We start from the raw sequence: 23,320 nt of genomic DNA, 5'->3' as shown, positions 1-23,320 counted from the left end.
CGAGGAGGGTGGGGGCCGGCGGCGGCGGGGCCTCGGGAGGGTGGAGGAGAAGCCCCCAGGGGGCGCGGAGGAGGAGGATGACGACGAGGAAGACGAGGACGAGGAGGTGGTCGTCGAGGTGGTGGACGGCGATGACGATGACGAGGACGGCGAGGAGCGTTTCGTGCCCCTTGGGCCCAGCCGCACGGTCTCCAAGGGCCCGGCCCGGGGCGTATTGAAGGTGCGTGCTGGGCGCGGTAGCGCGCGAGGGGCCCGCCGCCCCGGGCAGAGGGATGGGCCCGGGCCCAGGTTCGAAACGCTGGCTGCAGCCGGGACTGGCGACCGGGAGGGGTGTGTCAGCGGCGCTGGCGGCAGCGCGGAGCGGGGTGAGGGAACTGTTGATTTGCTTGCGTCTCTGGACCCCTTCGCCGCTCCGAGGCGTCTGCTCCCCGTTTCCTCAAAGGCCAGGTCAGATTTGTTGGCCCCTGTGGGTGCGGGAATGGGTCTCTGCTTCCTGGTGGGGTGGGGAAGTTGGAGATGGGAAGAGGTAGACGCTGGTTTGCGCCCGGTGGGGACCGGGTAGCCGGAGGAATGAGATTTTATTCTTCCCCAGGGACTTAAGAATGTCCCCCTTTCCTTATTTTGAGGGCTGTCCAAGCATATTGAAACTAACAAGTGCCTTCCCTTGTCAGTCTTCCAGTCCCTTCGACCGCTTACGATTGTTGATTAGTTTCTATCACAGACACTTGTGAGGCAGCCGGCATGCCCCATACTGCAGAAGTCAAGCCCTAGCTTTCTACAAGCATTTTGCCAGCAGCTTTAGGCATTGCACCTCTTCCTCCCTTGTTTAAACTCATTGTTAAGCATTCCTCCCCACTTCCTAACTGCAAAGGGGAAAAGAAATCAGGAAAAGGGGGTGGGGTGGGGAGATCTGGCATTTAGAATGAATATGAGTTTCTGCTGAGAATTTAATCGAAGTCCCCCATGCACTGAAACACCGAGAGCGAGCTTTCCGTTTGTGTATCTTCAGGAGATAAGGGGTTTATTATTACACAACTGACTGGCTGGGCTTTCAGGCATGCGATTGGACAAAGCAAACCACGTTGAGGTTCATGCACGGTGTATGTTGCTAAGAAGTTTTGAGGGCAGCACGTGGTAAGCGATGGAGTGACTGATTTTTCTCAAGAGTGGTTTTTAGACTCAACCGAATAACTTCTTACTGGAGTTCCAGAAGACATTGGTATTTCAGGAAGAACTATACATAAACAAGTGAGCTCAATAGAGACTATTTAAAAATAATCTTTTGGGGCTTGCAAAAAAAAAAAAAAACAAAAACAAAAAAAAACCCCAGCTCATCAAAGCATGAAATTGCAGTTCCAAAGAAATGTTGAACATCAGCAATTAGACTAGTCCCAGAGTAGACGCGGGCACAAATTTCTTTCCTAGACCACCCTGGAAGTACCCTCTCTGGGGCTGAGAAATAGTCAGGAAGTAGTCATTTGGGATGATAGTTTTTGACAGCTGCTTGTTGGAATCCAGAGGGTTACCTCGCTCATTACCATGGTCTGCTAAAAAGCCTACATTATATGACTATAGGATATAACTGTGCTTGGAACTAAGTCACATGGGATCCATGATGTAGAGTAACGAATAGCAGGGGTGATTCTTTAGCATTTTTATCTAGAAATATTGAAAATATGTCTTGTGCTTTGCATAGTGATTGCATGATTTGTGCTAGAAAAAATTTATGTTCTGTGATCAAAGAAAATCTAAACTGAGAAAAAAAATCAAATCTGTAAAAAATAGGAAAACTAGGATGTGACATCAGAAAAGATTTTTCACAGCTCTGAACAGATTTTGATTAGATTAAACAAATAGAAAAAAAGTTCTTTTTTTTTCAACACTTGGATATGCCCAGAACTTTTCAGAAGCTTACATATTGAATAGTTTGAGGTGTAATTTGACCACTTTTTACTACTTTAAAGACAGCTTGACAATGTGTCTGAAGAGATTTTCAGTGAAACATATCAAGATGATTTTTGTTACAGTGCATGTAAGAATGGCACCATCTCACATATATTTATGGAAGAAAACAATTAATGTGAAGAATTATTTATTGAGCACATATTATTGCCGGGTATTATGCTGGAACACAGCAGTGAATGCCTTCCAGCAGCTCAAATCTAGTAAGAAGATTCATGGCAATAGTCAAATAAGGATGAACCCTTCAGTTTGTGATAGTATCCTATGGAGAAAATAATTGATACGTTAAGAGTTGAGTAGAAAGAAGAGTAAGCTACGATGGGATAGTGAACCCCTCTCTGAGGTGACATTTGATCTGAGACATGTGGAATGGAAAGAAGTTCTTTCCAGACAGATAATAGCAATTGCAAAAAAATCTTGAGATGGGAAGGAAAAATTGAGTGTGCTTGGAACTTTGTAGGTATGAAGTGTGTCTGAGAGGTGGGTAGGGTACTGAGCCCAATAGGCTTTTTCTAAGTGGAGTATGAAGTCTTTGGACAGTTTAAAGCAGTAAAGGCATATAAGGTAGTTTGTATCTTTAAAAAGATCAGGCTGGATGGAGGGCAGAAGACAGCGTTAGAAGCAAGGGATCCAGTCAGGTGACTGCTGTCACTGCAGTCCAGGAATGAGGGGAAAATGGCTTGAACTAGTTTGCTGGGAGTTACTAAAGTTGGAGAGGAGTGGACAAATTCAGGATCAGCTGTGAAGACTGATCTCCGAGAATCTGCTGATGTGTTGGGTGAGGGACGTGAGGTAGGGAAAAAGCAGGAGCTCTGTATATAAACGTTGGTTAGATGTGCGATTTACTGAGATTAGGAAAACTGGAGAGCAGCACGGGTTGTGAGGGAAGAATCAAGTGTTCTGTGTTTCTCATGTTAAGTCTGAGATGATTATTAGACATCCAAGTGGAGATTGCTATTAGGCTGATGATGGTAGGATGTGGAGCTGTGGGGAATCTCAGGGTTAGAGAGTAAAATTTGGGATTTCTCAACATTTTGATGTCATTTACAGTCTGGGGACTGGAAAAGTGCAGTGGGTGAAGAGAGAACTTTGGATCAGGTTCTCAGGCTTAAGGCCATTCAAGTTTAGATAAAGCCAGCCAAGATGATTAAGAAGCAGCAACCTGGTTTAGGTGGTTTTATTTTTTTTTTTGTTATTTTTTTTAAGAGGGATACAGTAGACTCTAGTGCAGTGACTAGAACATGATGGGAATTATAGGAGTGTATGTTAGTTCTGTATTGCTACTTAACAAATTATAACAACTTTGTCACCTGAAACAGTCCTCATGGTTTCTGTGGGTAGGAATCAGACTAAGTTTAGCTGGGCTCTCTGTTCAGGGTCACACAGGCTGCAAACAAGGTGTCATATGGGTTGAGTTCTCAACTGAAGGTTTGGGGAAAAATTTGTTTCTGGTGTCATTCAGGTTGTCAGCAGAATTTATTTCCTTACATATTTTCTTGCTCGCTGTTGGATAGAGTCTCCCTCAGCTACTAGAAGACCTCTGCAGTGTCTTTTAAAGAGGGCTTTCTAAACATGACCACTTACTTCATCAAGCCAGCAAGAAGAATCTCAAGAGCTTGTCTGCTGCAAGCAAAAGAAGTCTCGTATAATGTAATATTATCCCAGGAGAAACATCCCAACATCTTTTCTATATTCTATGAGTTAGAGCAAGTCACATTTAAGGAGTAAGGATTATATATAAGGGAATGGATAGCCAGAGGTGTGAGGATCAGTGGCAGTTACCTTAGGGAGGAACTGAAGATGTAGTGAGGAGAGGGGTGTGGTGGTTATGTTTGTGTGTCAACTTGGCTGGGCCTGGTTGAGTGGCTGGCAGCTGGTGGTAGTTATTCCCCATGATGAGACTGGCAATCAGCTCCATGGTGGGATCTACCACAGACAGCTGAGTAGCTGCCTTTGGGAATGTGGTCTGCTTCCTGTATATAAGGAGAAGCCTTGGGAATGGTCTCTAGCCTATGCCACACTTGGACCCTGCATGTAGCCGTGTCATTGCTCAGCAGCCTGCTATGCTCTGCTGACCTTGGGACTTACAACAGACTTAAGTTAATGGCCTGCCTACCTTGACTGTGCCTTTTTACTTGTCAACCTTGGGGCGTCTCAGCAGCTGTCTGAGTGAAGAAATGCCTCTAGCTCCAGTGGGCCGGGAGAAGGAGGCAGAGCTGAACCCCAAGGTTGAGGGGCTTTCACCCAGCCCCTACAGCCTGGCACTTTGAACTTGGACTTAAAGCCTTCAAATTGTAAGAATAAACTCTTGTTTGTTAAGGCCATCCCATTTGTGGTATATTTCTGTCAGAGCAGCACTAGGTAACCAGAACAAGGGGTGACTGCAGGAGTACAGTCATTGGAAAGTCATTGGAACATGGACCTGAAACCCAAGGAGGGGAGTTGGTCTTTGATAGAAAAGCAAGGCTCTTTTCCATTGACTTAGAGAGTTGGTGGGGAAAATGAACCCAGATGTGGGTAGTTTTGTATATCAGTGGTGGTCAGATCAAGTAGTACTTGTCTGATGGTTTCTGTTTCCCAGTGCAGCAGGATGGGAGGTCATCAGATGAGAGTGGTTTGAATTAAGAGCTGAAGGTATGAAGTAGAAGTTTTCAGAAAGTGGGTAAAATTACTAGGGAAATGAAATAGAGTTGCCAGATAGTATCATGTCCCCATCTGAGGTTTGTGGGTTATGCATTTACAGTGCAAGCAGTCTCTCTGATTGTGTGATTTTTCTAATCTCATTCTATTGCTTCACATATGGAGTTGTATTAATTAAAATAATCAGAGCCAATATTAAGTACTTACAGTACCTAAGGCATTTGTTTGCTAACCAGAAGGCTGACGGCTCAAATCTACTAGCCACTCCTCAGAAGGAAGATTGGGCAATCTACTTCTGCAGAGATACTGCCTTGGAAACCCAAGGAGAGGTCACTGTGAGTCAAAATCGACTCTATGGCAGTGAGTTTTGGGTTTTTTTTTTTGTATGGCTCATACAATCTAAGTGAATAATCTCATTTAAACTTCATTACAGAAACATTGGTCAAGGGTGCTTCTTATCCTCATTTTATAGAAGGGATAAGCAACTTAAAGAAACGCAGCTGTTAGGTGGCAGAGCAGGGGTTTGAGGCCTGGGAAATCTAACTCCAGAGCTACTACTCTTAAGCATTACACTGCATTTCCTCTTACAGAGAAAGCAGAGAGCTGGATTCAGCAGCATGGGCAAGCAGTGGACAGAAAGGGACATTGTTGAGGGAGTTGGGATGGCTACGACTGTAGTGATGGCCTGTGAGTCCTGGTAGTGCAGTGGTTAAGGGCTTGGCTGCTAACCAAAAAGGTTGGTGGTTGGAACCAAACCAGTGGCTGTGTAGGGAAAGACCTGGAGATCTGCTTCTGTAAAGATTGTAGCCAAGGAAACCCTGTGGGGCAGTGCGGCTCTGTCACATGGGGTCACTATCAGTCCAAATGGACTCAGTGGCACCCAATAACAACAACATCAGTGGCCCTAAGAGGAATGAGGACAGGAGGAAGGCAAGGGATTGTGAAAAAAAAAAAAATCATAAATCAGTGGGTTGGAGGAATCGAAGAGTAAACTGATAAAATCATTGTGGTAGTTAAGATTGTGTGTCGCCTTGGCTGGGCTGCGATCTTGAGTAGCTTGGCAGCCAGATGTAGTTATTCCCCTTGATGAGATTGGATGTGGTATAATCAATTCTGTGGTGGAATCTGCTGTGAGATATTAATCAGTTGAAGGAGAGTTGCCTTCAGGGTATGGCCTGCTTCCAGTAAACATGGAGAAGCTTTGGGAAATGTCTAGCTTTTTGGCTCATTTTGAATCCTGCATTTGGCTGAGTCTTTATCTCCAGTTCCTGGTCTTGAACTGGTGGCCTGCTGTATTGCCTGCCAGTTTTGGGATTGTGCCATTTTATCTGTCAATCTGAGGTTTGTCAGTCTCAGGAGCCAGCAGCTGCATGAGTTAGGAGAGGCCTCCAGCTTGCTCCAGTGAGCCCGGACAAAAGGGAGAACTGAAGCCCAAGGTACAGGGGCCTCCACTCAGCCCTGGAGCTGGTACTCTGAACTCAGACTTCAAGACTTCCAAACTGTAAGAGAATAAATTCTTATTTGTTAAAGCCATACACTTGTGGTATTTGTCACAGCAGCACTAGAGAACTAAGAGAGTCATTATAAGAATGAGAGTGAAAGGCATGACATTTGGGGTTTCAAGAAAATACAAATTAATATTTGCTGAATAGTTATTATGAATCAAGAACTATGCTAAATGCTTTCTAGGAAGGAGGATTGCATGAGAAATTATGACTTGGGAATCCATCTGGTCCCCCTCATGCTCCAGCTGTGAGGATACTTAGAGGTAATATAGGGCACTGGAGGCCATGTTGCCCAGGTGGGGAGCGTGGATTCGTATGGAGGCTGTCTGATGCCATTGCTTGGACTTTTTTTTTTTCTTTTTAAAGTCTCTAGACTGGAATCTCCATAAATTTAGTTGGGATTTATGTTCCTGTGTATTTCCAGAAGGATTGGGATAGCTAAAGAAACAGAGGAATAGATGCTACTATTAGTTGCCATCAAATTGTTTGTGACTCACGACAACCCTATGTGTGTCAGAATACAACTGTGATCTATAGAGTTTTCAATGGCTGATTGTTAGAAAGTAGATCAGCAGGCCTTTCTGAGGAGCCTCTTGGACTCAAACATCCAACTTTTGGTTAGTAGTGCAGTATGTTAATGGTTTGCACCAGGAGGGGCTGGATAGTTGCTACTAGGCATCTGAAAATATTGTGATTACTATAATGGGTACTTACTTAGGCTTTAAATGAGAGAAAACAGAGAAACTTTGTATTACGTAGTTGTCGGTTTCTGGCCAAAGGAAGCATACAAATTTATCTGCAGTGGTAAGATTTTTTTTTTTTTTGGTGCCCCCTGAAGCTAACCTCAGGGGCACATGTATAAGGAACATTAAGTAGCACAGCAAACAATGTCTTTTTCTAGAGCTTAAGGAAAGAAAACAAAATGCAAGGGCACTGCCAAACTTAGGAAGGATTCAGTATTAAGTTGTTAGTGAAGGCAAACAGTAGGGGGTTGAGGTAACAAGGCCCAGGTCTGTCCTCTGTGATGCTATGGATCAGTTCAGGGCTAAGAATGTAGCTGGATAGATAGTTTAATGGTATACAGTAAATGAGGGCCAACTGGACACACAAGACTGCTGGTAGCTCTGTCAAGATTTCATCTAAAGAAAAACTTGGGAAGAAAGGCTTTTAAATGACATAATTTATGTCAAAGTTCCCACTTCAGTACTCAATCAATATTAATCGAAACAGAATCTGCTTCCTGTGCGTCAGCTTCTTCTGGGAGGGTTAACACATCTATTAGACTATCTCTTGAATATCAGATGACTTTAAGAAGCCTTTGGCAGAGACTGTGTAGCAAACACTGAATTCCTGATTGAATTTGCTAACAAGTATGTGTCTTGCAAATGGTCTGTGTTGTTGGCTCCAGTGAAAGGCATATGCTTAAGATACCAGACAAAGTTGTCATTCACTGAATCTCAGACTGCTGGAGTTGGAAGGCAAACAGTATCTCTTAATCCAATACCCTCATTTGACCGGTGAGGTGAGGACACTTAGACGATGCGCAGTGAAAAGCCTTGTCTGGCCAAGGGTTGCTTAGCAGGTTAGGAGGGGTCTGGATTAGCAGCCTGGTCTGCCAACCCCAAGTTAACATCCTCTTTTCTGGGTTCGTTCCTTGTGCCCAGGCATGTTGTTGTAAGAAAAACCATAATTTTCTGAAGTGATGTATCCCTCACTGCTTATCAACTTCTGTTTTTGGAATGCTCATTTTTCCCACAGTACCTCAGGTAGAGGCAGCCTTACCTGTGGCTATGGTGTGCTGGGCAGGACCTCTGTCAATCCCTCCCAGACAGTCACCCTTTCCTGTGAGATTTGACGTGTGCGCACAGAGGATGATAACAAATGGGAAATGAGGTTTTATCTCGTTGTGAACTGAGTGTCCATGATCCCTGATGTGGTATTCCTGGTAAACTGGCCTAAACACTAACCAACAAACCAAAACACACCAGTTGTCAAATCGATTCTGACTCACAGTGACCCCATGTGTGTCAGAGTAGAACTGCACTTCTTAGGGTTTTCAATGGATGATTTTTTTGGGGAATTATATCACCGGGTCTTTGTTCAGAGGCACCTCAGGGTGGATTCAAACCACCAACCTTTCTATTAGCAGACAAGTGCGTTAACTGTTTACACCATCCAAGGATGCTGCTTGCTTGGCTACTAATGGAAAAATTAGCAGTTTGAATCCATCCAGAGGTGCTTGGGAAGAAAGGGCTGGTGATCTGCTTTCAAAACATCACCCATTGAAAAACCTACGGAGCACTGTTCTCACACATACTGGGTCACCATGTGTCTTAAATGAACTTGCCAGGAACTCATTTAAAGATATACTAGTCAGTTTCTAAGGAGGTCACCAAAATCTAATACTAGTTAACCATGAAATGCCCCATTACACAAGTGTTAGAGAAAAGAAGGGAAAAAATGAGGAGTCAAGACCTACCCTGAATCGGCTACTCCCTCCCTGCCTCTTAGAAGAAGGCCCACTCTGGGGTGTGTGTGTGTGTGACCTCTAAGAATGTGGGACCCTCTTGATTAGTAAATCTGTTCCAGTCATAGTGATGTGTTTTCCCATGTTAAGAGGGGCTTGGAGGGGTGGAGGTGGGAACCTTTACCTCCCATTACAATGTACAGCATCAGAACCTCTGATGTGCAAGAATTAACCAGCCTTGTCACAACAACTAAGGAACCTGATGGTGTAAAGGTAAACACTGGCTGCTAACAAAAAGGCTGGCAGTTCAAATCTACCAGTTGCTTTGCAGGAGAATTGATGTGGCAGTCTGCTTTGTAAAGATTTACTGCCTTGGAAACCCACTGGGACATTTGTACTCTGCCCTGTAGGTTGCTATGAGTTCAAATTACTCAATGGCAATGGCTTACAGTTACGGGCCACAATGACTTAATGTAAATATTTCCTGAAATCAAGGAAACTTGACCTTTTAGTTGCCTGTGGAGTCTCCTTTTAAGGTAAATGCCTGTTTTCCATTGTTGTTGTTGTTGTTGTTTGCCATCCAGTTGGCCCCGACTCATAGCGACCCCTCCTTGGGTTTCCGAGGTAAGTATCACTACGGAAGTAGGATTGCCCAACCTTCCTTCCGAGGAGTGGCTATTAGATTTTCTAAAATATTTGAGAATGTGGTAATTGACGAGTGAAACCAAGAAGAGAAAAAAAAATTTTGAGAATGTTCGGAGACCATCATAGCCAGCCTTCTCTCCTAACCAAATGTATATTGTCGAAATAAGGATAATTTTCTTTGGGTTTGCTCTTCATGTTTCTATCCATTCCCTCAGTTAGTAGATCTTTTTTGAAGGTCACTGAAACCCAAGGAGGAGTCACTATGAGTGAGAATACAAATACACTTGTAGGCAGTGAGTTTGTATGTTTGTTTGTTTTGGTTTGTTAAGTACCTGAAATTCGCATGGGAAGCAGCAGTGAATAAGCCCTACTTCTGTCTTCAGGGAGCTCACAGTTGAACAAAATGCTACCAAGTTGCCTATAAAGAGATTTGGAGCTCCTGTTTTTCATTATCCCTAAGAACATGAGGAGGAGCTCTGGTAGCATAGTGCCTAAGGCACTTGACTGCTCACCAGAAGGCTGGCGGTCCAAACCCACCAGCCACTCCTCGGAAGGAAGGTTGGGCAATCCTACTTCCGTAGTGATACTGCCTTGGAAACCCAAGGAGGGTCTATGAGTCCCAAGGAGGGTCTATGAGTCGGCCGACTTGACAGCAAACAACAACAACAAGAACATGGGGGAGGTGAGTTTGGTTTGGTTTGGTTTGAATATCAAGATTAGATCTACCATTGGACCTTTCTTGGCTGCCACAAATTGGGTTGTCATTTTGACACCTTCCCTAAAATAATTATAGCCAAGCAATGTGGTTTGGCCAGGAGGTAATTCCAGAAGTAAGTAGCCAAAGGATGAGTTTAGATCACTGCCTTTGGCAAATAAACTTAGTTACTTTTATTTACTGGATGAAGTGGAACTGCCTTTGGCAAATAAGCTTAGTTACTTTTATTTACTGGATGAAGTGGAATATAACTCTGAGATAAGTGTAGTGGAATTAGAGTGATTAAGTCTTACCTACTTCATTGAAGGCAATGCTTTGCAAAATTCAGGATTACAATTTATATTTAGGGAAAGCAGGGTTGGCTTTAGACTTTTGAAGGGCAAAATTCTAGGGTAAGAACTTTGCAGTAATATATGAGTACCATCTTGAAGTACTGAGTAATAAAAGTGTCCTGTCTGTACATGGCTCTGTGTGGACTAACTTAGAGTGTGCCCTATCAATATGGGAGTTCTGGTAGCATAGTGGCTAAGGCACTTGACTGCTAACCAGAAGGCTGGTGGTTCAAATCCACCAGCCACTCCTCAGAAGGAAGATGGGGCAATCTATTTCCGTAGTGATACTGCCTCGGAAACCCAAGGAAGGGTTGCTATGAGTTGGGTCTGACTCGACGGCACATAACAACAACAACTATCAATATTACACTGACAGTTAACTGATGACACGCTTGCTTTTCTTATGCTCTAGTCATAGTGAAAGGTTAAATGAAAATCTCCCTGATTTGAACTAATTAGGTGGTTTGAACCCACCAGTCACTCTACAGGAGAAAGATGAGGCAGTCGACTCCAGATTACAGCCTTGGAAGCTATATGGGGTAGTTCTACTCTGTTTTACAAGGTCACAGTGAGTCAAAATCAATTGAACGGCGTTGGGTTGTGTTGTGTTGGGTTGGGTTGGGTTTTGTCCAAGTAAGTGAATGCAAGAAATGCTCCAATATTTTAAAGTAAATCAGTTTTTTTTAAAGGACCCAAACCAAAAAACCAAACTCATTGCCATTATGTTGATTCTGACTCATAGTGACCTCTTTTGGGTTTCTGAGGTGGTAAATCTTTATGGAAGTAGATTGCCCCATCTTCCTTTCATAGAGCGGTTGGTGGGTTTGAACCACCAACATCCGGTTAGCAGTCAAATCACTTGGGCATTGTGTCACCAGAGCTCCTTTAAAAAAACAATAGAAAAAAAAAAAGACATGAACCCTGAAATACCATTTGATTAAACCTGTAGGCAGTAAAATTTTAGTCCATCAATGTGGCCTTTGTTGGGAGTTCATTAGTAAAATGGGAGAGAGCAGACTTGAATCAAAGCAAGTGATCTTGTCAGCTCCCCCCACCCCACTCTGCCACCATCACTGTGCACACACTGTTACCTTCCTATAGATGGAGAAGTGAAGGAACTCAGCCTCCGCATTCAAATTCTGGGTTCTCTACTTGCTAGTTCTGTGACTTGAGACAAATTGCTTAATGTTTTTACTTATCTATAAAATAGGAGTAATGTTTTTCCATCATTGTCTGTTATTAAATATGGCCCAGAGACCTCCCATATTTAGGCATGGTTGGCAATTTGTTTCCTTTATAGTTTCAGAAAGAAATCTTTTTAAAAATCGTTGTTCGAGGGTACAAAATACCCCAGTTATTTTGACTGCTTCAACCTCCATCTCATTCCATGCTACCGAGATGTTTCAGAGGGCTGCTTCCTAAAGTGACTTTGTTCATCTAAACTCTAGGGTGTTCCATTGTAATTGGTGGTGAGCTTTAATCTCTCCTCTCAGCTGAGGAAGCTGTGAGTCATTTATCTATTTGTGCAAAGAAGACAGACATTTTATCTCTTATGCTCATCACTCTGTTCAGATCTATAACTCTTGTATTAGAGAATACCTGGGTACTATCCACAGGAGGAAGAAGACTTAACCCACACATTGAATAAGTGGTGCTAAAAGCTGCTATGGAAATACAGTGATGTTAGTTTTCCAAGACAACTCTAACTTACATGTGGCTGAGAATGTCTGAGTCATGTGTTTGCCTGTCTTCCCTGTCTCTTCTCGGCCTTGATTTGTTGGCCCTGTTTTACTTTTGTTTGGTGAAGAAGTCATTCTTTGGGTCTTTGGGAACTGGTAGCTGAAAGTATCTAAACTCACGTATTGGCTTGCCATTTTTTAGGGAAATTTCCAAAAAGGGGAAAAAAAGGACTGTGTGATTAAATAACTGGGAAATTCCAGGTTTTAAAAAGTTAGCAATATAGATACAGATTTCTTTAAATTATAAAATATTTCAAACAGAATAAATTTGAAAGGAATATAACAAACGCATATACACCAAAAACCAAACTCACTGCCGTTGAGTTGGATCCAACTCATAGTAACTCCTCCTTGGGTTTCCGAGGCAGTATCTTTATGGAAGTAGACTGCCCCATCTTCCTTCTGAGGAGTGACTGGTGGGTTTGAACCGCCAGCCTTCTGGTTAGCAGTCAAATGCCTTAGGCACTATGCCACCAGAGCTCCTATAAACACATATACCTCAAGAAACTACTGACCATATGCCAGGGACCACGCTGAGTTCTGAACGGGTGAATATAGGTTGTGGCATTTTACATATTTATCTGACTACACAGTCTTTTTTTTTTTGGTAGAGCAGTGATCCCCTGGGATACATTTTGGGAAATACTGCTTTATAATTACTTTTCTAAATAGAGAAGCCTTGGATAAGTGACTGATAGCTTGGGATAAGTAACCAAAACTGCATTACTAAATAAATATTTACAAGCTTTGAAATACATTTCTTCATAAAGCTGTTTCTCCAGTGGAAAGTTAGGAAAAAAAAAAAAAAATCTGGTAAGTTTTCACTTGTGTATCTGTGAATACTGTTCCTGGTGTGTGAAGTTTAAAAACTGGAAGAGAATACTACCTTTGTTGATAAGGCAGGCTCCGTGATGGTCTGGTGGGGGAGATAGATAGGAGGGTGTGAGGAATGCTATTATAATGTAATTACAAAGTCCTAAGGGAGCAGAAAACCAGAATGTGTTTTTAAACCCATGAAAATATATTTAATAATCTATTTTAAACATTCTAAAAGAAAAAAGATTGAAAATATTAAGACAGTATATTTAGACTTTTTAGAAAAGAATGAAGAAATTTATTACTAGATTGACACGTTTTATGTCAACAACAAATTGACTGTTGCAAAGGAAGGGGTTAAGCCCTGAACACTGAATACCTTGTACAAGGACTCTGTTGGGTATTGTTCAACCTTTAGTTCAGTATTACCCAGCACTGAATATGTTATATTTTATTGAGTGCCCTTATAACTAACCTCATTTGACCTTAATGATAATCTTGGGAGATTCAAGCTCGCCATTTTATAGATGTATAGAATAGTCTCAGGGGGGAACAGACCAGTTTCTGTAGAAAGAAATACATATCATAATGCAGTTTTGTACCATATGATATATTTATCAAATATTTCAGAAAACAGTTGGGACTAACAGATTTAAAAAATTGGAATTGGTACCTAAGCAACAATGGAAATTTAAGGAGAGAGGAGACTTTATTTTGGAGTAAACTGTAAATTAAAACAATATGAAATATAATTTTAATATGTTGTCATAAACACTTTCATGTAGCATGTACATGCTTACAAGTCTGCTAAAAGCACTTACTAAAGAACAAACCTAGCTAATTTTTATTAATTTGGGTAAGGACCCAAAGTTTAATTTAAGTTAATTTTAAGAAGTTTTTGAAAATATTTCAATTAGCAGGTTTCCATACTTACAACTCAAAGTAGTTTAATAAAATACTGGGAAAATAGTAGCAATATTAGGGTAAGATTTTAGATTAAGATTCTAAAAATGTATACATTTGAAAGAAAAATAGTCTTATTTCATCACATATGATTTGCAGCAAAAACTAATCTCAGAAAAGGATGAAATAGGAATGACAGTCTATGTAAGCACTGAACATTAGTATCCTAGAGTGAGAAGGAGGGAGGGATTTGAAAAGACCCAGGTAGGATTTATGGAAGGACAGAAGGGGCTGCATTTCTTGTTCCAGTTGCACTTGGTGGGTGTTTAAGGAGTTCTGACAGTATGCTTTTAGCCTTCTGTTGGGTGACAGCATTTCTTTCAGCTCTTGATTCTTACTCTAAAAGAGTTCTATATTCAAACAGGTTTTTGTGGCTCAGATTTTTTTGCAAGGTAGCACAGAGGTTACTTGGGAAAATTATCTTTATTATTAAAATGAGACTAAAAAACCATGTTATTGGTAAACTATGCCTATCTTTATGTGTTAAATTTGAGATACCATAAAGATCTTGATTAAATTCACTGAGAAGTTGATGTTTTATTGTTTTTCAAAAAATACTTTCTCATTTGGCCACAGTTCCATGGCTGTTTTATTCAACAAATAGTCACTGAGCTCCTGCTCTTTGCTAGCTCCAAGGACACAAGATAGAACAAGTCTCGGGCAGGGTCCCTGCTCATATTTTAGTTGGAAAGATAGGCAATAAAAGCTATGAGATGGGGATGCAAGGAGGAAGAAAGGAATAGGTGGGTAAGGGGAATCAAGAGTTCTGTCTTTTCTATACCCAATGTGAGAACCTATTAGACTGCGGATAGGAGCCCTGTTGGTGTACTGCTTAAAGCACTTGGCTGCTATCCAAAAGGGCAATTATTCAAACCCATCAGCTGCTCTGCGGGAGAAAGATACAGCAGTTGGTTTCTGTCAAGATTTACAGCCTTGGAAACCCTTTGAGGGCATTCTATGACTCTGCTGTGTAGGGTCACTATGAGTTGGAGTTGAGCTCATGGCAGTGAGTTTGGTTTTGGTTTGGTATTAGATCTCTAAATGAAGATGTCAAGTGGGCTGGAGTTCAGTGAAGAAGATAGAGCTGGACATAGAAATTCAAAAGTCATGGGCATATAGATAATATGTAGGCAGAGTAAGGAGCTCTGGTGGTGTAGTGCCTAACGCATTTGACTGCTATCCAGAAGGTTGGCAGTTCAAACCTGCCAGCCACTCCATGGAAGGAAGACTGGGCAATCTACTTTTGTAAAGATTTACCACCTTGGAAACTCAATGGGGGTCACCATGAGGTGGAATAGACTCAGTGGCCCTGAGTTTGGCTTGGTTTTTGGTTTTAGAGTACGTAGGTAAAGTAGGTAGAGAAGGGGAGGCACCTAAGGTTGAGTTCTGGAGCACTTCAAATTTAATGTTCCATTTTTCAATCTTTTTTCTCTCCAGATTTGTTGTGATATATTTGATATACTTTGCAATTCTCCCTTTTAAAGTGTATAATTCAGCAGTTTTAGTATATTCACAGAGTTGTGCAACCATCACCACAATCTAAGAACATTTTTGTCACACCAAAAGGTAACCCCACACCCATTAACCACTAGCACACCATACATCCTTGAATGCCACAATACTAATGTTTTACTTTATTTTGCCATACCAATTATTCTTCACTCATTCATTGTGTTTTGTCAGGTGGGGAAAAAAAGGAATGGGGAGAGGGTTGACGTGTTAGAAAACAGTGGAGGAACCAAGGGAAAGGAATATTGCAGTACAGCAAACTCAACCATTCTGTGCATATCCACTAAGAGTGAAGTCACCACAGTCCACAGGGGTTCAGCTCCGTAGTTCAGGAATGAGGGAAAAGGAATCAGAGAAAGGGCACAGGTTCTCATTTTTTTTCCTTCTCTTTCCTCCTCATAAATTCAAGACAAAGTTTTGATTTCTAACAGTAAACATGGAGTTGAATTACATTCAGTCCACATCCTGTTAAATAATCTGTACATTTTGACATAAGTTTTTTTGCATTAGCAGAAATGTTCCTGAGTGACTTGGATGGACATTTTTCTTTCCTTTCTCAGTCTTCCACCAAAAGTTTCTATGCAGAAGTCTTAGCCCTCACCCCTAATCCCACTTCCTTCTGCCATAGGAAATATTTAATTTGTTGTTGCTCTTTGGTGCCATCGGGTGGGTTCTGACTCATAACGACCCTGTGAACAACAGAATGAAACACTGCCCAGTCCTGCGCCATTCTTACAGTCATTGGTTTTTGAGCCCATTGTTGCAAACATGGTATCAGTCCCATCTTGTTGAGGCTCTTCCTCTTTGTCACTCATCCTCTAATTTACCCAGCATGGTATCCTTTTCCAGGGACTTTTCCCTCCTGATATCCATGAGAAGATGTTTATCTGTCCTTGCTTCTAAGGAGCATTCTGGCTGTACTACTACTTCTAACACAGATTTGCTCATTCTTCTGGCAGTCCATGGTATGTTCAATATTCTTTGCCAGCACCCTAATTCAAAGGCATCAGTTTTTCTTCAGTCTTCCTTATTTATTGTCCAGCTTTCACATGCATATGTTGTTATGTGCCATTGAGTCAGACCTGACTCATAGTGACCCCTTCTTGAGTTTCTGAGGCAGTATCACTACGGAAGTGGATTGCCCAAGTAGGTTGGGCAGATATCGATCACTTCCTATCAGTTGGCCAAGAAGCTGTCTTCCAAATTTTTTGGTGTAAACAAGCAGGTTGGGCAATATACTTCTGTAGTGATACTGCCTTGGAAACCCAAGGAGGGTTCGCTATGAGTCAATGTATATGAGATGATTGAAAATACCCCAGCTTGGTCAGCATATCTTAGTCCTGAAAGTGACATCTTTGCTTTTTAACACGTTAAAGAAGTCTTTTGAAGCAGAATTGCCCAATGCAATACATTGTTTGATTTTTTGGCTGCTGCTTCCATGGGTGTTGATTGTGGATCCAAGTAAAATGAAATCCCTGACAACTTCAATCTTTTCTCCATTTATTATTATGTTGTTTATTGTTCCAGTTGTGAGGATTTTTGTTTTCTTTATGTTGAGATATAATCCACACTGAAACCTATAGTCTTTGATTTTCTTGGTGTTTCCAGTCCTCTCAAGCAAGGTTATGTCATGTGCAGGTTATTAATGCATCTTCCTCTAATCCTGGTGCCCAGTTCTCCATATAGTCCAGTTTCTTGGATTATTTGCTCAGCATACAGATGGAATCAGTATGGTGAAAGGATACAACCTAACACACATCATGAGTGTAAACCATGCAGTATCTCCTTATTCTGTTCAAATGACTGCCTCTTGGTCTGTGTACAGGTTCCTTATGAACCCAGTTAAGGGTTCTGGAATTCCCATTCTTGGCAATGTTATCTGTAATTCGTTATATTCCACACAATTGAATGCCTTTGCATAGTCACTGAAACACAGGTAAACATCTTTCTGCTATTCTCTGCTTTCAACTAAGATTCATCTGACATCAGAAATGATATCCCTCGTTCCATGATCTTTTCTAAATCTGGATTGAATTTCTGGAAGTTCCCTGTTGAGATACTGCCTCCACCATTTTTGAATTATCTTCAGCAAAATTTTACTTGTGTGTGATATTAATGATCACCAAAAAAAAAAAAAAAAAATCAAACTCACTTCTGTCGAGTCATCCGACTCATAGGGACCTCTCCTTGGGTTTCCAAGGCAGTATCCCTATGGAAGTAGATTGCCTAGTCTTCCTTCTGAGGAGTGGCTGGTGGGTTTGAACCACCACCCTTCTGGTTAGCAGTCAAATGCCTTAGGCACTATGTCACCAGAGCTCCTATATTGGTCGATAATTTCTGCATTCTGTTGGATTACCATTCTTTGGAGTGGGCACAAATATCGATCACTTCCAGTCAGTTGGCTAAGAAGCTGTCTTCCAGATTTTTTGGTATAAACAAATGAATGCCTTCAGTGCTGCATCTGTTCTTAGAGATATCTCAACAGACAGGGTATTTGGTCAAATTCCTGGAGCTTTGTTTTTCGCTTGTATATTCAGTGTAGCTTGGATTTCTTCCTTTATTACAATTGATTCTTGACCATATGCTACCTCCTGAAATGGTTTAACATCGACCATTTCTTTTTGGTACAGTGACTGTATTCCTTTCACTTTCTTTTGATGTTTCCTGCATTGTTCCATATTTTGCATATAGAATTCTCCAGTATTGGAACTCGAGGCTTGAATTTTCCGTCAGTTCTTTCAGCTTGAGACATGCCATGCGTGTTCTTCCCTTTTGGTTTTCTAACTCTAGATCTTTGCACATTTCATTATAATATGTTACTTAGCTTTGTTGAACTCCCCTTTGAAATCTGTTCGGCTCTTTTATTTTGTCATTTCTTTCATTCGCTTTAGTTACTGTCCACTCAAAAGTAACTTTCAGAGTCTCTTCTGACATCCATTTTGGTCTTTTCTTCCTTTCCTTTCTTTTTAATGACCTTTTGCTTTCTTTATGTATGATATTCTTGGTGTCATTCCACAACTTGTCTGGTCTTTGCTCATTGGTGTACACTGTGTCAAATCTGTGCTTCACATGGTCTCTAAATTCAGGTGGATGTAATCAAGGTCACATTTTGGCTCTCATGGACTTATTTTCATTTTCTTCAGCTTCATCTTGAACTTGCATATGAGCAATTGATGATCTGTTCTACCCGTAGCCTTAGTTTAAGTGATGATACCAAGCTTCTCTATCTTTTTGCACTAATTTAGTTGATTTGATTCCTGTATATTCCGTCTAGAAGCTCTGGTAGTGTAGTGCCTAAGGCACTTGACTGCTAACCAGAAGGCTTGCGGTTCAAATCCATCAGCCACTCCTCGGAAGGAAGGTTAGGCAATTTACTTCCATAGTGATAACTGCCTCAGAAACCTAAGGAGGGGTTTCTATGAGTAGGGTCTGACTCGATGGCACATAACAACAATACAGCATATTCCATCTGCCAAGGTCTATGTATAGCAGCCATTTATATTGATACAAAAAAGTATTTCCAATGAATAAGTTCTTGGTCTTGCAAAATCGTATCATGCAGTCTCCTGTGGTGTTTGTACCAACAGCATATTTTTCACCTAATTATCCTCCTCCTTTGTTTTCAGCTTTTGCATTCCAGTTATCAGTAATTATCATTGCCACTTGATTGCATGTTCAATCAATTTCAGATTGCAGAAGTTGGTAAAAATCTTCAATTTCTTCTTCTTTGGCATTAGTCCTAAAAAGCATTAGTCCTAAACAGAACAGGACTCTACAAATCTAGCAGTATAAGGTCTTGATAGAAATTCAAAAAGGTATCAGTTTTAACTAGAGGGACTGTGGTTAGAGATGAAGACTAAGGAATTTCCAGCTTATTAAAGCCTTTACACGAGGTTTTTTGTTTTGTGTAGCATTTGGAGTCATCCTAAGAATTATTTGTTGTTTGTCTTTCAAGAAAAGAAGTTTGTAAACAGTAAACATTCTGAAAATAACATGGGAAGGCACTCTGGTGGTGCAGTACCTAAGGCATTTGACTGCCAACCAGCAAGTTTGTGGTTCAAACCCACCAGCCACTCTGTGGAAGGAAGACTGGGCAATCTCCTTCTGTAAAGATTTACTGCCTCGGCAACCCAGTGGGGTCGCTATGAGTTGGAATCGACATACATTATGTTAGCATTAACTAGTCAATATAGCAGTCACCAAACAATTTGTAAAGTTCTGCAAAATTTAAAAAAGTCCCAGAACCAGAGGGAGCATGATTTGGGGCATATTGGACCTAGGATCATGCGCACATCACCCAGTGCCTTCTATTACATTTGCCCTATTTCAACACACAAACATTGTCTCATATGTTGTAAATGAAATCCCTCTTCTGTTAGCCACCAGGATACTGTTGTCACCACTGAGCAGGGGGTCACTGTGGTTCTGGCACCACAGACATATCCTCATTTATAGGTCCATCTAGAAATCAAGCCAGAGAGGTTCTGAGTTTTGAAAGATTAAGGATTCTAGTTTTGCTCTAAACATACATCCCCAGGTAGTGTGGGAGAAGTACGAAGATTGCCTTCTTAAATTCCTGCTTACGCAATTCTATCTTGAGATTGTTATACATGTAAGCCTACTCACATAAACACACACACATTTTCATGCACTGCCTGCCTGGCCTTATCCTAGGAAAAATAGGTGTTGTATGGAAAATGAGCAAGTGTCCGAGGATTGGAATTTTTATCAGGAATCCTTAACTATATACAGTTAGTCCTCATTATTCATTAATCCCTGATTTGAGAGTTTTCCTACTTGCGAAACTTATTTGTAACCCCTAAATCAATATTCATGGTGCTTTTGTGATCATTCTGAGAGATGTGCAATTCGTAAAAATTTTGAGTTGCCCAATGTGCACTTTCCCAGCTGAAGTTGAACAAGGCAGTACTCTGACTTGTTTCAGCTTTCATACTGTAGATAAGTTTGTATTTGTGGTCTATTTCACATTTTTTGTGCTTTTTATTGGTAATTTTGCTGTTTAAAATGGCCCTCAAGAGTAGTGTTGGAACTGCTGTCTAGTATTCTTGAATGCAAGAAGGCAGTGATGTGCCTTACAGAGAAAATTTGTTAAGTAATCTTTGTTCAGGCATGTATTATACTGCTGTTGGCCCCAAGTTCAATGTTAATGAATCAACAATATATTTTAAATAAGGTGTCTTTAAATAGCATATGCATAAAGCAAGGTCATATATTAATTGATTGGTGAAAATGGTGTGACCAGAGGCTTGCAGGAACCTAACCCTGTGTTTTCCCTAGGAACAATGGTTCAGTACTTGCTAATTTAGTGTTCATGATGATTTTATAGAACATAACTCCTGTGAATAATGAAAATTGTTGTATAAGCCTCACCCTTCTTTGTTTCTGTTCTGACCCTCTCACCTGTCCTACCTTCTGATGACCTCCCTGCTCAACATTCCTACTCAGGCTTGTTTCTAGTCATCCAGTAGAAGGAGATACAGTCAAAGTTGTTCTTTGGGAAAAGAGTTTTCCTGCTGTGCAGTCCTGTACCTGCTGCTGACTTACTCCTGAGATTGCACATGTGTCTGAGAACAGAGTGTAGGAATGAAGACCTATGAGATTATTTGAAATTATAAAACTAATTATACTAAGAAAAATTTTAGCTGGCCACTTACAAAGAGGTCATAATTGGAGATCCTGGATAGAGTGGGAGAAAAATGTGGAACAAAACTTAAAATCATAAACAAGACCAGGCTTACTGGTTTCATAGAGACTGGTGAAATCCCAGAGACTGTAGTCCCTTATCCTTCTGGCCTGAAATTGAACTCACTCCTGTAGCTTAACTTTCACCCAAAAATATGACAGACCTATGAAGTGAATAATTACATGAGGGAGGTACATTCCTTAGAACAATGAACCATGGGAGGTAATAAGAAGAGCTGGGAGAAAGCTCAGAAGGCAGGAATGCTTAGGAAAGAAGGATTCAGGGAAAAGGTAACCACAGGGAGGAAGTGGGAAGACAGCTTTTACATCATGGGGATTGCAATCAATGTCACAAAACCAAATATGTATGATTTGTTGAATGAAAAACAAATTTGCTTTATAAACTTTCACCCAAATCACAATAGAAAGTTAAACAAATAAAAAATTTCAGTACACAACAAATATCATTTATACATAGCTATTGTTGTTGGCATGGGAGGCATAACCGAAGTTAGAGCTATCCAAGAGAACAAATAAAATCACAACAAACCAGAATTTCATGGAAATGAGTCCTAGGGCATCAGTTCTACAACTATTTCCACAACCACCTCTTTACTACTGTTATAACCCATTTTGTAGGATAGTTCCTAGCACCTTGTACCAATAGTGGGTTGAGGAGGTGACAAGACAAGGAAAAGAAAACACTGCCCTACTTTGAGGGATTGCCTTCTACCCAAAGTAGTGACTTTGTGAATCTTTCATTCTCTCTTATGCTTTATCTTTTCACTTTAGCATAGAAACTTTTATATATCCTTTATTTATGGAGCTAATAAAAGAGCTTCACGATAAATTAAAAATTTACAGAACCAAAAGAGAATAGATAGATACTATCTCTGGATATTTTAAATTACCTGCTCAGTGACTGATTATATTGGTACACACACACAGAAATAAATATAAAGAACATTTGAATAACACAGTCAACCTACTTAACCTAACAGACATTTATATATACCACATTGAATAACTGAAGAGTAAACATTCTTTTCAAGTATATAATGAACATATACCTAGATAGACTATATGCTAGGGGAGGGCAGGGACAAAGGTTTGAAATCATACAGAATGTATTCTTTAATGACAGTGGAATTTAATTAGAAATCAATAATGCAAACTTAACAGGAAAATGCCCAAATATTTGAAAATCAGTCAACGTTCTTCTAAATAACCTATATGGAAGCTAAATCAGTGCTTAGAGGGAAATGCATAATTTTACATCTGTTATTATCTTCCATTGGAGTCCCTGGGTAGCACAAATGGTTAAGAGTTTGACTGCTAGCTTAAAAGTGGGTGCTTCACACCCACCCAAAGGCACCTCAGAAGGCAGACCTGGATATCTGCTTCTGAAAAGTCACAGCCTTGAAAACACCATAGTAGCAGTTCTATTCTGCACACATGGGGTCACCATGAGTCATAATAGGCTTGGAGGCAACTAACAACAAGTCTTCTGTCAGAAGAAGCTAAAAAAAAGAAGAGGAAGGAAATAACATAATGGAAAATCAATGAAATAGAAAACAGACAAACAGTAAAGAAAATCTATGAAACAAAATAACTGATTTTTTTTAAAAAAGATATATAAAATTAATAAACTTTTAACTGATTTAAAAGAGAGAGAGAGCGCACAAATTGCCAATGTCAAGAAGGAAAGAAAGTGCATTACTGCCCATCTTACAGACTTTATAAAGATAAAAAGGGCATATTATGAATGACTATATGACCATTAATTTGCCAGTTCAGATGAAATAGGCAAATTCCCTCACAGATAAAAGTTATCAAAACTGACCACAAGATTTAAGGATATCTGAATAACCTCCCAATCTGTTGAAGTTGAATTTATAATTAAAATTGTTTGCACATAGAAAACTCCCAGCTTTGTTGGTTTCACTGGTGTAATCAATCTATCAAATACTGAAGGAAAAAAAATTACCAGTCTTGCAAAAACCTTTACCAAAAGAGAGGAAGATGGAATCTTTGCCCCAAATTTTATCAGTCCAACATAACCTTGATACTAAAGTCATAAATGAAATCATAGGTAAAGAACATTACAGAGCAGAGATTGTAAGGTTGGGCAGTGTTTTGTTCTATCATACATAGGATCAGCCGAAGGGATTAGGTGAGGAGGGGAAACTCAGGGACGCCCAAAGAAGCAGGCCAGAAGAGCAGGAGAAAGGGGATTAAAAGACAGGAAACCAGACAGAGGAATAGTCAGCCACAGGGACCCAGGTGGGGGGGATACGAGAGGTCTCCAACAGCAGGACAAACTT

At 40.7% G+C, this 23,320-nt stretch overlaps 1 protein-coding gene across 1 annotated transcript in view; it reads left to right on the top strand.

The window, feature by feature from the left end:
- The first annotated feature begins 7 nt into the window (after positions 1 to 7).
- ZNF704 (zinc finger protein 704) overlaps positions 8 to 23,320 on the top strand; it is a 375,130-nt gene continuing 351,817 nt past the window's right edge. Inside the window, exon 1 of the mRNA XM_007944653.2 lies at positions 8 to 220. The gene's annotated coding sequence lies outside the window, so the exon portion shown is untranslated. The remainder of the gene's footprint in view (positions 221 to 23,320) is intronic.

The sequence above is a fragment of the Orycteropus afer genome, unplaced genomic scaffold, assembly GCF_000298275.1.
Source record: "Orycteropus afer afer isolate SDZICR_OR568_19922 unplaced genomic scaffold, OryAfe1.0 scaffold00129, whole genome shotgun sequence".
Taxonomy (NCBI): Eukaryota; Metazoa; Chordata; class Mammalia; order Tubulidentata; family Orycteropodidae; genus Orycteropus; species Orycteropus afer.
This window is presented reverse-complemented; position numbering and strand designations above follow the sequence as displayed.